Genomic DNA, 13,539 nt, shown 5'->3' on the forward strand with positions numbered 1-13,539 from the left:
TTTATATGCTACGTTCATAGTTTACTTGAAAATTAGATTTAGTGACTAAAAAAGTCATTTTCCTTCACCTTTCATTGATCACGTTTTTGGAAAAAGTTATAGCTTTTAATTTTCCTTTGATGTTTAGTTGGGTTATAGTCAAGCTAATATTCATCATGATGACCAATATAGAGCTACTTTTGCATGTTTTATGAGAACCTATACTTTTATACAAATGCCTTTCAGTGTGTGTGACACTTTGACCACGTTCCAAAGGCATGAATGAAATATTTCAGATTTAGTTGAAAATTCTCTTAGGATATTCATTCATGTCTTTTCAGCTTTTGGAAATTTTTTTGGATCTTTTCTAGGTAATCTAACAAAATTTCTTCCTATTTTTATGAAAATAATATGTTAATAACTTAATATAATTTTCGTTTTATGGTTGATCAGGTCATTGTTTGGGGGACCAAGTAGGCAAGGATGGGCAGGTGGTATACAAAGCAAAGATCAATATCATCAATGAGCTTTTTCTTCCATCCAATACAATGAAACATCAGGGATTCTCTATCCATATACAGCTCTATATGAGGTTCACTTAGGATTTTGGAAAATTATAAATCTCTTACTAAACTCGACACTAAATGTATTATATTTTATATGAGAAAGCTGAGTAATAGATCCAACTGAGTAAACTCTACACTAAATGATGAGTAATAAATCCAGAAATAATACAAGATTGTCTTTCAGACATTCATGGATGCTTAAAAAACTAATCAACTAATGAAAAGGAATTAATAGATATTAGCTTTTTTTTAATAAAGGCAGTTTATAATATCTTGGTAGTAAAATAATAGTTAATTCAGATCATGCTGATTTGAATTTTTTATGATATCATCAATTACCATGCATATATAATCCTTCATACACATGACACTTGTAGGATGATGATAAGCCTAAAATTGATGTGTAAAATATGTCGTTGGCTGGGCTTTGAGACTTATGCAATAAAATTTATAATATCTCTTAATCACTAAATACTATGTATAGAGCAAGCAAGGGGTCGAACCACAGGGAGGCACTTTGCAAGAATTTTTATTCTAATTCAAATGAATTAATTCAAGAATAAATTGATTTTGCATTTAATGGGCCTTAATTGTGTTTAATTTTGTTTTGTAATTAATCAAAATTAAGCAAAATCTTAGTAGTGATCATAGTCTTTTCAGTCAACACACTCTAAATAGGATAATTTTTTATTCTTATATCAGATTAATTTGGATTACCAATATTCATATCAAGATGATTTATGTAGACATATTTTATGTACTAAAATTGGGAATTAATAAGCAAGAAAGGGATTTTTATAATTGGAATTGAAGATGGATAAATTTTTGGATGAAATTTTGGATTCAGGTATTTTAGATGTTGAATTGAATTTTCCAACAATCAATTTTTAGATCTAGAGAGATAAAATAGGCGATCTAACCTAGAGAGAGAAAGTAGAAAATTTTGGGGAAAATTGAATTTAAGATAAAAAATTCTACCCTTATCTAGAGATATAAGATGCAAAATTAGATGAAAATCAATGTAGAAGTATGAATTAAGAGTCAGATCTTGAATCAAAATCAAATTGCAATGCTAATCACCATTAAAATCATCTCCAAGGGCATATACATTTCGCTCATGCCTTGGCGTTTTAGAATCGTTTAAGAAGAACTTCGAATAGTGAAGAATAAACTTACAACTTTGAAGATTGAACCAAGATCTATCGACTTCAGAAGCAGCACATGTGTCCTTCCGGGCCAATTTCTTAGGGGAGAGCTTCCTCGGTTAATTTCCCCTTATTCCCAACTTCTATTTCAAGATCCAACCATGCGTATCGTAGAGGGTGAAAAGACAAACCTATCCTCAAAATTTGAGCACAATCAGACGGCTAGATCTCACGATATCGCCATTTTACTGGCAATTAACCATGGCCGTTGGATATTATATCTCTCCTCCATGCAGTGATAAAATGACCTTTTTCTGATTTGTCGCCTTGTTTTCCCTGCCCTCGGATCGCGCACTGCCACGTTCTTGCATGGAAAAAAACGTTTTGATTTTTGTGTAACAAAATGAATAAAAAACATACCTTTTGAGCGTGTAAGAACGCCACGTCGCCTTCTTTTTTATTTTAATAAAAGAAGGTAAGCTTTCCACTTATTAAATGCACGCGGAGTCGATTGACACGTGAAATTAATGCACGCGGCTAACAAATTCCGCATGTATGATTACGAGGAATATTCTTCCTAAATGCACACGTAGATCGATTCTCCGCATGCATTTATTGCACAAAAAAGACAATAAAAAAACACAAAGCATACCTTTTCCTTGCCGCCCGCGCCAGGTAATCTCTTCGAAGTGATGATTTGTTCATTATGGCATCGTGCATTGCGATGCCATAATGAACCAATAAAGCGCTCATTGAAAGCATCCGATCATTTGCCCGAATTTTTGAGCGAATGACATGGATGCCACGAAATTCATTGAAAACTCATTCTAAACTCATTTTAAATCGTATAAATTATTCTTTTAATTCTAAATTTTATTTCTTGATTATATAACGGTCAGAAAAATATAAAAAATATGGAAAATTCTAGAAAAATTAGTAAACCATTAGCAACATCTAGCCAAGTGTTTTATGCCCAGTAAAAAATAATTCTTCAATGCACTGAGGTTCAATGTCATGTAAAAGATACTAAAAAATTAAAAAAAATTATAAAACTATAGTGCAGGCCAATTATGTCCATTTAATTATGATAACAGGCTAATATAGCTAGTAAAACACATATATGTAATGTAAGATTTATCAATTTAACATTATAATTTGCAAGTTATCAGATGATTTAAGGCATTGTCAACTGTTAATCCCTAATCAGTCATCTGATTGAGTACTAATGAATTCAGAAATCATCAGAGAAATCTCTTGTGATGTTGAACTAACTTGGCCAATGATTTCATCGCATCATCTCTCTAGAGTTGTCCCCTCTTGAAAACTCAATCATCTTCGTGAACTTCTTGTTGCATCCGAACTAAGAATGCTTTGAATTTAGTGTTTAGGATTTTATAGGTCATATTCAAACTTCAATTGTCTACCCACAAACAATGTTTTGTGTCTAAGGTCAAAGGACCACTTACTCAATTCACACATATCAATTTGGGAACTCTTTCCGCTAAATAACACCCACTATCCATCCTTCGTGTATCCAAATTAATGGCTGCATGATCGGCCATACTCATCATATGAGTGAGAGTATTTAGCATTATTTTATCCATATACTTTGATGACCTTCTTGAGCATCCTTTGAATCGAAATATTTAGACCACCTGCTTAAAGACCGGTGATCTTTGTTTAATAATCTCATCTTACATTACTAATTTGGATCGTATATTCATGGACATCATTATAAGGTTACATGTAAACTATAATTAATACATTATATTAATTTTCATTGAATGTGATATGGAATGTGTGATTGGCTTTTTGACCACATATATTTCCATTAATCCTTCTCTACATCAATTGATTTGGATTGCTCATTTATTAATCTGACACCCTTAATAAAAAAACTGACGCACTAAAGCTGAAAATTTTATGGAGTAGGTATATGAGGGGTTAGAGAAGTTTAGTTGGAGGAGTCATAATATTCTTCCAATCTTGAAAATAATTCCAAAGATTTTGGTGGATATTAATCTTGAAACCCGACCTTGATACAGATTTTTCTTTTATCCTCCAAGAACAAAGAAGCGTCCAAATTCAAAGTTTTATAGTTATTTCCCCAAATTATGTACACTTTTAACATGGTCCATAAAGATAAGTTTTGTAGGGCCTTTTTCTCCTCCTTGAATATTGGGCCTCCTATTGATAACACATATTTTTCATTGGTCAATATGATGATATTTACTTGTTTATTTGCCTTGAATTGGTTTTATATGCGTGTTATCAAGCCTAAAATGATTATATTGATTTTAAGAAAATTATTCTAAGTAATTTTAAATTAATTTTTAACTAATTTTTTGGATCTTTCTGAGATCAAATTTTGAATATAATAATTTTCTGAGTTGGAATATGATTTTCCTGAATTGTGCGACATTGTATTCATGATGCTTTGAGTTTTTTAAGTGGGAAAATGTATTTATTTATATATTTTTGGAAATATAATTTTAATTCATAAGTAATTTTTGGGATCTTTCTGACATAAAATTTGAAATAAATAATTGTTTGAGTTGGAATATCATTTTCCTGAATTGTGCTACATTATATTCATGATGTTTTGATTTTTTAAGTGGAAACCTATTTATTTATATATTTTTGGAAATATAATTTATTTTGCACCAATTGATTAAATATTTATAGGCTAAAATTTGCTGAGCCAGGAGTCACAGTTTTATTTGTCAAATGGTGATGAATTAATTAATCTAATGAATGATTGATATCAACCATGCGTTGCAAAAATATGTTATCATGGCATGTTTAATTGTGATACCATACAATCTAATCATTACTTGACGTGGGCTGTTTTTTATTCGCAGATGTGACATGGGCCAATAAGAAAAAAAGACCACTTCTTTTGCAACACGATGACCGATAACGATAAAATTAAATATTGATATTTTATTATTAATTTCTTGATTGGTGAACAAAAGCGACAATCGTGCATGTCACAAAGTTATGCCACCATTATACACATGGGGCATGTGAGGAAAAAGATGAAATATCAATGGATGATCAAGAAATATTCTTGAAGTTTAAGGAAACAAACTCTGGATGATGTGATAGGTGGTGAAGAAGATGAGAGAAAATTTTGGATTAAAACAATGGCTAAAAATTCCCCAACCTCAGGGCTTGATGTGCAATGATGTAAAAGGCTGATTTTCCTGAAATGTTGAGGGTAGCTTCATCTTTCTCCCATTTATGCATGTATACAGTTGGATCTATGAATTGAGCATAAAGGCGGATTGAAAGAGAGTGAAATTTTAAAGGTCCATCAAGGGTTTTTTTGGTGTTGAGTGCTTCGAGAATGTCAACAGAGAAGAGGAGACGGTGATGTGCTTCAAGAAATCACCCTGATTTTGGCAAAATGTAGGGATCTATGGTTAGTTTATTGCCTTACATTGATTGGATATACTAGTTATACCAATACCATTTTCTCATCATCAGCTGCCTTCATTCATCACCATCCATCATCATCCATCACCATATATCATCTATGTTGTCAGAATCTCAACCGGTTTCAAATCATAAACCCTAAGTCACTATCGTCCTCCATCTATGTCCTCACTCCTCTCTTACATCCACCATCTTCCCATTATGTCTTCGCCTCTCTTACTCCCATATTTCCATATATCGTAATCTCAACATCTCACATATGTCTCTTCTTACATATCATTATACCCTAGTTGAGTACTTAATACCTCCCATCGCATCTCACCGTTTCCATCACACCAACTTTTGCCATATATCTATCCCTTCTCATCCCATCCGAACCACTATTTTCAGATAGTAAAATCTCTAAGAACCCTTCCCCGTGGTGACGACCCCTATGCATTCACTAACTTTATTTTTTATGTGAGTACTGGTTTATAATTTTTTACTAATTAGTGACCTATGAAAATCCCTGTAACTTGCCTTAAACAGCATCCCCGATACATCATTTTCTAACTCGATATTCAGAACAAATCAAAAATAAAAAAATCCTTAAATCCATTTTGAAGCTTCTTGGATCTCTTGGAAAAGACAAGTGACAGCTTCTTGACCTGAAAGGAGAAAAAAAGAAGTTGAGAAACAAAGAAAAGATCAATTTCATACCTGAAAGAAGACTCCACGGGATGAGGATCTGGAGCCGTTGGCAGCCCCAATTGGCAAGGAATTCTGTTAAGTAATTGAATTTTAGATAGTTTTACTTTATATATTATAGAATATCAAAAAATATTGAGGATTCATCCTCAATCCAGCTAATCAAAATCATACAGTTTCAGTCTTTTAAAAAACACATCCCTTCTAAGAATTTGATTGAATGATTGACCTGCAATTTTTAAATCGAATTCTTAAATCAATAATTTTTATATTTCAAAATTAAAAACTAGCAACTAAAGAAAGCTATAAATCAAATATTTTGTTTTTGGGGTATAAAAACACGAAAAAATTATCCCCCTTCTGTTCAAAAGACCCCTTATATCCACTCTTATTCATCAAGGCATTTAATCAAACACCTCATATTTAAGCTTTGACTCTGCATTTTCTAGTATCATCTGACCTCTACAAATTCTATAAAAATTACCTAGAGTAAATTTCCTTTATAAAATCACTGAAAAATTCTCTTTTTATCTCTTAAACATGTCTACAAACACCTAGTGGTGTTTTTTCATCATCTCTATTATGCCACAGGTCTTTACTCCCAACTAATTCTCACTTCGCTAAACATTTTCTCAAGCTCTACTTAATCATCTTCTAAAATTTCCTCCAAATTTTCCTATCTAGTTTTCAAAGACTAACAATCACTAAAATCCTAGTTAGCATCATCATTATAAAATTCCCTATCTCTAATTTCTAACTAACTAGTTAAAGCTAACTCTAAGAGCCAATTCCTGTGGAGACAACCTCACTCTCAACTATACATTTCTCAGTAAGATAACTAATTCATAAATTTTATTTGATTGAAATGAAATTAATATGGATGGCAAATTAACACCCCATTTTTGTTGTATCATTACTCAACTCCCACTTAGCAAGCACAGAGCTCAATGAAAATTAGAAGAGAGGCCAACTTATTTCTGGGTTTGTATATGAACAGGTTTGACATGATAGTTCATATTGAAGAAGATGGGCATCTTCCACAAGATCACTCTCTTTCAATGGTTGTTATTTAGAGATAGAGATATCCTTGGTGATTTTCACTCCTCTGCTATTATGTAAGCACAGAAATAAAAATGTGAAAAAATGTGGGAAATAAAAAGGAAGCTCAAAGATAAAATAAAAGGGAAAAAACGGACAAGTTTAAGGGTCCAAGTGATATAAGGTAATCCAAGATTAGGCAGAACATAAAATAAAAGGGAAACAAAGTGGATTAAGGCAGCTCAAAGAGAGGCATTATATGCTTGGGACTTGAAGATATCCATACCCAGACGCCACTTAGAATTATATTCTAATAAATAAGTTGTACACAAGCAAGATTGTCTATCCATCATGTGAGGGGGAGATGCTCATGCACAAATTCACACAATACTTTCATTACCAACTAAAAACACATAAGTTACCATAAAAATGTAATGCATATTATTTAAATATCTGGATCAAAATAAATCCATTGAAAGGATTCAATGGCATCTCGCAATGTGCTGCCAAGGATTGATTGCGCCGATCATTGGTCATTGTTATAGCCTCAAAAATCACAATGGCATAATGATGCAACCATTAAATATGTTATTTAATATATAATGACACGTGTCCAATTAAAATCATAATTTTTAAGCATAAAAAGGCACAAATCCATATGGGAGCAGTCAAAAAAGCCAATCATTTGCATCAAATGATAAATCAGTTACTATGTATTTTTTTGTTCGTGTGGTAATGAAGACAAAAGTTATTAAATAACTAGATTCCATGATGATGCTTGATAACCTGATAAAATGTTCTTATTTACTTGCATTTTATATAATTTTATACTTATACTGACTATCATGTTACTGCCTACATAAACTGACTATTTCTAAATCCCTTAGAGTTTTTTTTTTGGTCATTATGACATTTATAGCTAACCTGATTGACTCTGTTGAATTCAATATTTTTTATACCAATTTAATAATTTCTAATTCCATGTGTAAATAAATTTTAAAGAATTAAATTTCACAATTATTAATGAGCTGGAGCACTATTATAGCTAATTTAATGATCAAACAGGATTAAAGGGGCCAAATGGATTTTTGGGCTTTTAAAGGATAATTAAGAAGACTATGGCCCATATCCTAATCCACTCATTAGCTTCCATAAGTCTTTAAGAGAGGTAACAGGAAATTAGAAGGAGAAACCCTCAATCAAGGGGGAAAATGAGGCAAAATGGTAAGGAAAGAGAATACAAAACCATAAAGATGTATATTTAGTAGTTACCACATATGTATAAATTCTCTTTTCCCAACTCACTTCTCTCATTATGAACATGCTTCAGAAGAGGTTTACCAGAAGGACAAGAAATCTTCAAAGGTCCAAGTTTAACCTGCTTAGTGTTTGCTTTTTAAGTTTTCATTCAGTCTTTTGTCTTGTTTGCATTGAAAGAATGCATGAACCTTTATATATATAATGATCCAGACTAGCCAATCTGTAAAGATAATTTTCCAAAAATATTTCATCATGAAATGCTTCAATAAATTTCATTTTGATCTTCAAGGGTTTCCACATAAAAATTCATGGTCTTTGATTTTTCTTTGCAAATAATGTATTACATTCAATATAATTCATGTGGTTCTGAAAATATTCATGCATACTGTTCTGAAAATATTCATGTGTTCTGAAGACATTAAAATATCATCTTTAAATTTTAAAAAATCAAATGAATATAAGGAATAGCGTCATCAATTTTTTTCTCAATTTTTTTTCATATGAACTTTTTTCAAGAAATTTACCAAGTGAATCTTCTATATTAGTGTCTTGTTTAGAAGATTTGATCATATTATTCATAGATAAATTACCATCAGTCATAGAACACATTCAGTTATTAAAATTTTTTACAAGGTTCACATGGCACATATGGACAAATATAAGTTTCAACAAAATTAGGGTGTTTTTATCTTATTTCATTTTCATAGATTTTTTCATCAATTGTACACATGGAGACGATGCATGTGATTCAGCATTATATACAGATTCATGATTAAGGGAAGTTATATCGTAGGATTGCATCTCATCTTGATCTTTAATATTGTTCTTCAAAATGGAAGTAGGCTGTTGCATTTGTCTTTTAAGGTCGTCCTTGTTTTTATTTACTTCTTGATAATCTTAGTGTTGCTCTTGATGATATCGGGTTGAAAATATTCTTAATTTTCTTTCAAATTTTCAATTTGGGACATTGTTTACCTGATAGACCACCAGTATAGAACATACACAAATACAAAAATTTTCTCTGAGTTGTCTGTTGACCCTCCTTATAATGTTTTTGGTCAATATTTATGGTCTTTATTCATCTTCACACGATTATTTTATTAGAATAAAAAACACATAACATTATATTTTTGTCACCCTTATTTTTCTTTCAAAATAATATATCTAAGAATTAGTCAATTGACAATAAAGCCTGCAAGTTGACCATTATTTTTAAAATCCAATCACCTCTATCACATAAATTTTAAGTACTGGGGATATATTCAATCCCATATTGAAACAATTTCATTAAGTCTAAAACTTTTTACCTGTTATCCTCATGAAGTTCCATAAAAATATGTTTTATAGTTCATCATTTTTAGGATAATAAGAACGCTAGAAATTATTCTTTAAACTAATAAAGTGAATCATGATTCTGATGATAATGTTTAAAATTATAAGAATTATAAATTTCATGAAATTGTGAAATATTCCAGAAGGGATAAAAAACACATGAATAAAATGATGATGATGTAATCAATAGATGCGGGTGCAAGATATTAGAACAGAAAATTGTGATGCAGATGCTTGGATTTCTTGAAATACTAGCCCAATGTAAAACAAATACAAGAACCTTCAATTATTTAGGCTTTTCACATGGATACCTTCCTCATAAATTATCCTTCATGATTCATATCTGTCACCTCTAGTGCCACATAATCCATGGAAGAAAGGGATTACAAGAAGAAATGAACAGGTTTATGGTTCTCATTAAGAAATCATTTTGGTAATAAACCTGAAGAGAGAAAAATAATTTTAAAACACTTCATTGAATAGGAATGGGAGGAATGTCATTGATTAAATTGACTGCTTCCCTAGCTCACTGACCTAATTTGACCCACATTGCTTCCTCACCATCCCCATAAATACTTTTTGGGATACCTTAATCTGGCACAGACTGCTCGGCCACAATCCCACTCCTAAGCCACCCGAGACCATATTTTTTTACTCAACTTCAATTCAAACCCCACATCCCACCCGTAGATGGTGTAACTGGGTTGACTTTGCCGCCACTAAATTAACTCACCTGAATTAATGAAAATGAACCAAACAAACAAAAAACAAACCAAAATGAACCTAACAAGATGAAGTTATTTTTATCAATTTTTAATTGTTTTCATTTTATGAAAATCTGAATTTTTGTCAAAACTATTTCTCAAATATGTATAAAATATTTTTCAAAAGCTTAAATAATAATTATTTGGCCAAAAATCAGTGATTGAATACATGCTCTCTGTCTCTTGACCCTTACTCACTTTGTGCCCGTGTGGAAATTATGATAAATATCGTTCATTAAATTAGGTAATCAAAATAACATTATTAACAAAGTTTATGGTCTATCATGTTTGAATAATAAACTTGAAGTAGTATAGTGTAACAATAGGCGGTAAAAAAATGAGCTTTAAGATAATGTTAGAGGGATGTTGCATTTGAATCCATGGACTTCTCTCTTACGGAGAAATGTGGTATTAATTAGAAAGAATTGGAAAAGGAAAAAACTACGAAAATTAAAAAAAAGATTTTATGAAGCAGAATCTATGTATAGATTCCATCTATTCTTAATTATGAATTTATCATTGTAGAATCTTCCTATCAGCAAAAAAACCTTTCCCATGATGTAGTTTTTTCCTTTTCCAATTCTTTCTAATTAATGCCATATTTCTCCTAAATAGATAAGGTCATGGATTCAAATGACACATCCCTCTAAGATTGAAGAAATGCCTGGGTCAGGGAGTGATAAATAGATCCTTGTTGATTTTCTTTAATCTTAATTTAAATATTTTTATAAAATACCGGAACTATATCTGGTCATTCATTTTTCTTCTTTAATAAGTCTGATACACACTTTCTTCCCCAGCAAGCAATGCCCTTCATTAACATGTGAAGATTAAGGAAAATTGATGAAACTCCATTCCATCAATATCATGAATAGCATACATATGTTCAAGTTTACAGTACAGAATAAAAGAAAAGAGCATGACAATAATGACTATAAAGTAGGTTTGAACTCCAGTATATAAAAATATGAAGTTCCAGATGTAGGGTTATAATGCCATGATTGACATGATTCATGTATAATTCACAAAGAGAAGACAATAAAAAGCATAACAGGCCTTAAAAAAATAGAAACACAATTACTAACTATCCTTTCTAGATGAGATCCTAAATTCCTGAGTTCCTTCAGAAATTCATGTTGCTTCATGCAAGTTTCCAGCAATTAGAACTATCCATGTGATCCTCAGCACATCAAAGCTCTTCCATCTGGATGAGTCCCACTATTAATCCACCATTGTCTTTTTGCCATTCCGATCACACCAGGGGGGAGTCACCCATTGAGATAACTATATAGCTAAATAACTCTTTCTTAGGTAATTTTTTCAGGGCTGTCTTCTAGTTATACTTAATAAGGTAATTGTCGAAGAGTCCCAACATTTAGTATATAATTTGACATCCAAAATACCATTGTATTTGAGTCTCTTGGCACATGCAACAATCTGTTCGATTACTACTATGGCCCAATAACATTTATTGGCTGGCCTTGTTAATTAACTATATTATCAATATGTATATTAAATAATTAAGTACCAATTTAATCAAATCTATAGGTTGAGTTGGCTGCCCATGGGTTGAAAGCAACACTTTAAGATCTAGAAGATAGAAAGAAATGTATCAACTATCTTATGGAACCTTTACCATCATTAGTTACCATGTAAGGATAGTCCCTTATCAAGTTGGTGCTTATAGGATGACAGGTTTTTTCTCAAAGGTGAAACCCTAATCGATCATCTTAGTTAGTGGTCATACTTTTAGAAATCATCAGGGAACTCATCTTTGATAATCCACAGTAGTGGATATGGACTTCATTGCACCATCCTCAATGTCTTATCTTATACCAAAGACGGAGAATCCCATCTTCAAAATTTAATCACTTTTTTAAACATCTCACTGCATTTGAGCTGAGATTTTTGTATATTCTAATTAAGATTTCATAGGCCATACTTAAAATACAACCTTCTATCCACAAGATGTATAGAATATCTCTGACACAACTTACAGAATAATTTGAGGGTGGGTGAATTAGATATTATTTAGCCTGCAAAAAAATTTGTTTTAGATTCCTTATTAAGTATCTCAACTAACGTCTCTCCCACAAAAATGATTTTCACCCAAGCTGGGGGGACACCACACTAGTCTGATGTTTCCATGAATGCAGCCGTGAGGAGTCAATTCAACCCATGAACAATTCATAAAAAAATTTCCTCACAATTGTCAACTTTCTAGGAAAACTCTACACCTATTAATGCACTTTTGTCTTAATGCTTTAGTCTTAAAAGTTTTGATCGAGTGTAGAATAACTCCTACTAGCCTTCAGACAACCTCAAAAGCATGCCACCATACTCCAAACTCTCTATTCAGAGTGGATTTTGTTTCTAAAGCTTTACACGTGTCATCATCACAAGGTTCCATTGAAGTTAAGGTCAACCTTGATGCTACTTCGTGAAACACAGTATATGATAGCTCCACTAGATTTATGTAATATTCATTTTACAATATTTGCCCTATTATATATCTTAGAATCTAAAGAATCAACATAAAACCTTTAAATATATAATTTCAGAGTAACTGAAACAGAATCAATTCAATAATTCAGTTATCAACACAAAACAAGTGAATATTACAATGCTACATATATTTCATATAGAGAATATGAGATAATAATATTTTCATATCTGATATTTCAAAACTGGATTCACAACTATGGTTTATGATTCACAAGCCAAACATAAATATAATGAAGAATGAAAGGCTTTGTCTCTATTTTAGCAAGGGAGCTGATTTGAAGTGTTAATTCACGATTAATATTCTTTAAAAAAGGGACAATTAAAATTTAAAGGATGATGAATATCTAAAAAGGATAAACCAATACAAACTAGTAGCAATGGAACACATTTTTTCTTTTTTTAAAATAGTTTCGTTCTTCAACAGTTTGTGCACACTGACCTTTTACCAAGGATAAATGTCAATCTTGAGCTCAAACTTGACCATTATTGTAGTCAACAAAAGCATATTTTAGTGTAGAATGAGTTTATGAACTACTAAGATTGAGATACCCAATCATATAATTGAAATTCTTATTTAATCACAAAGTTGTCGTTTCACAATATTGAGAATTGTGCATTTTGCAGACGAAAAATAATATTGGCCTCAAATTCAGTTGCTTCTAAATTTTGAATTTGGAGCACGACTGCCTTAACCAAAGATGAGAAGGCTCCAAAATCACATCCCCTCTAGGTTTTATTCAGTAATAAGAGTTGAACAAGTTGGAATCAAATCAAAATTCTCAAATACAAAATTCTAAAGAACAACTCAATCTGATAATGCAGGAA

Source organism: Wolffia australiana, chromosome 10 (assembly GCF_029677425.1).
Source record: "Wolffia australiana isolate 7733 chromosome 10, ASM2967742v1".
Lineage (NCBI taxonomy): Eukaryota > Viridiplantae > Streptophyta > Magnoliopsida > Alismatales > Araceae > Wolffia > Wolffia australiana.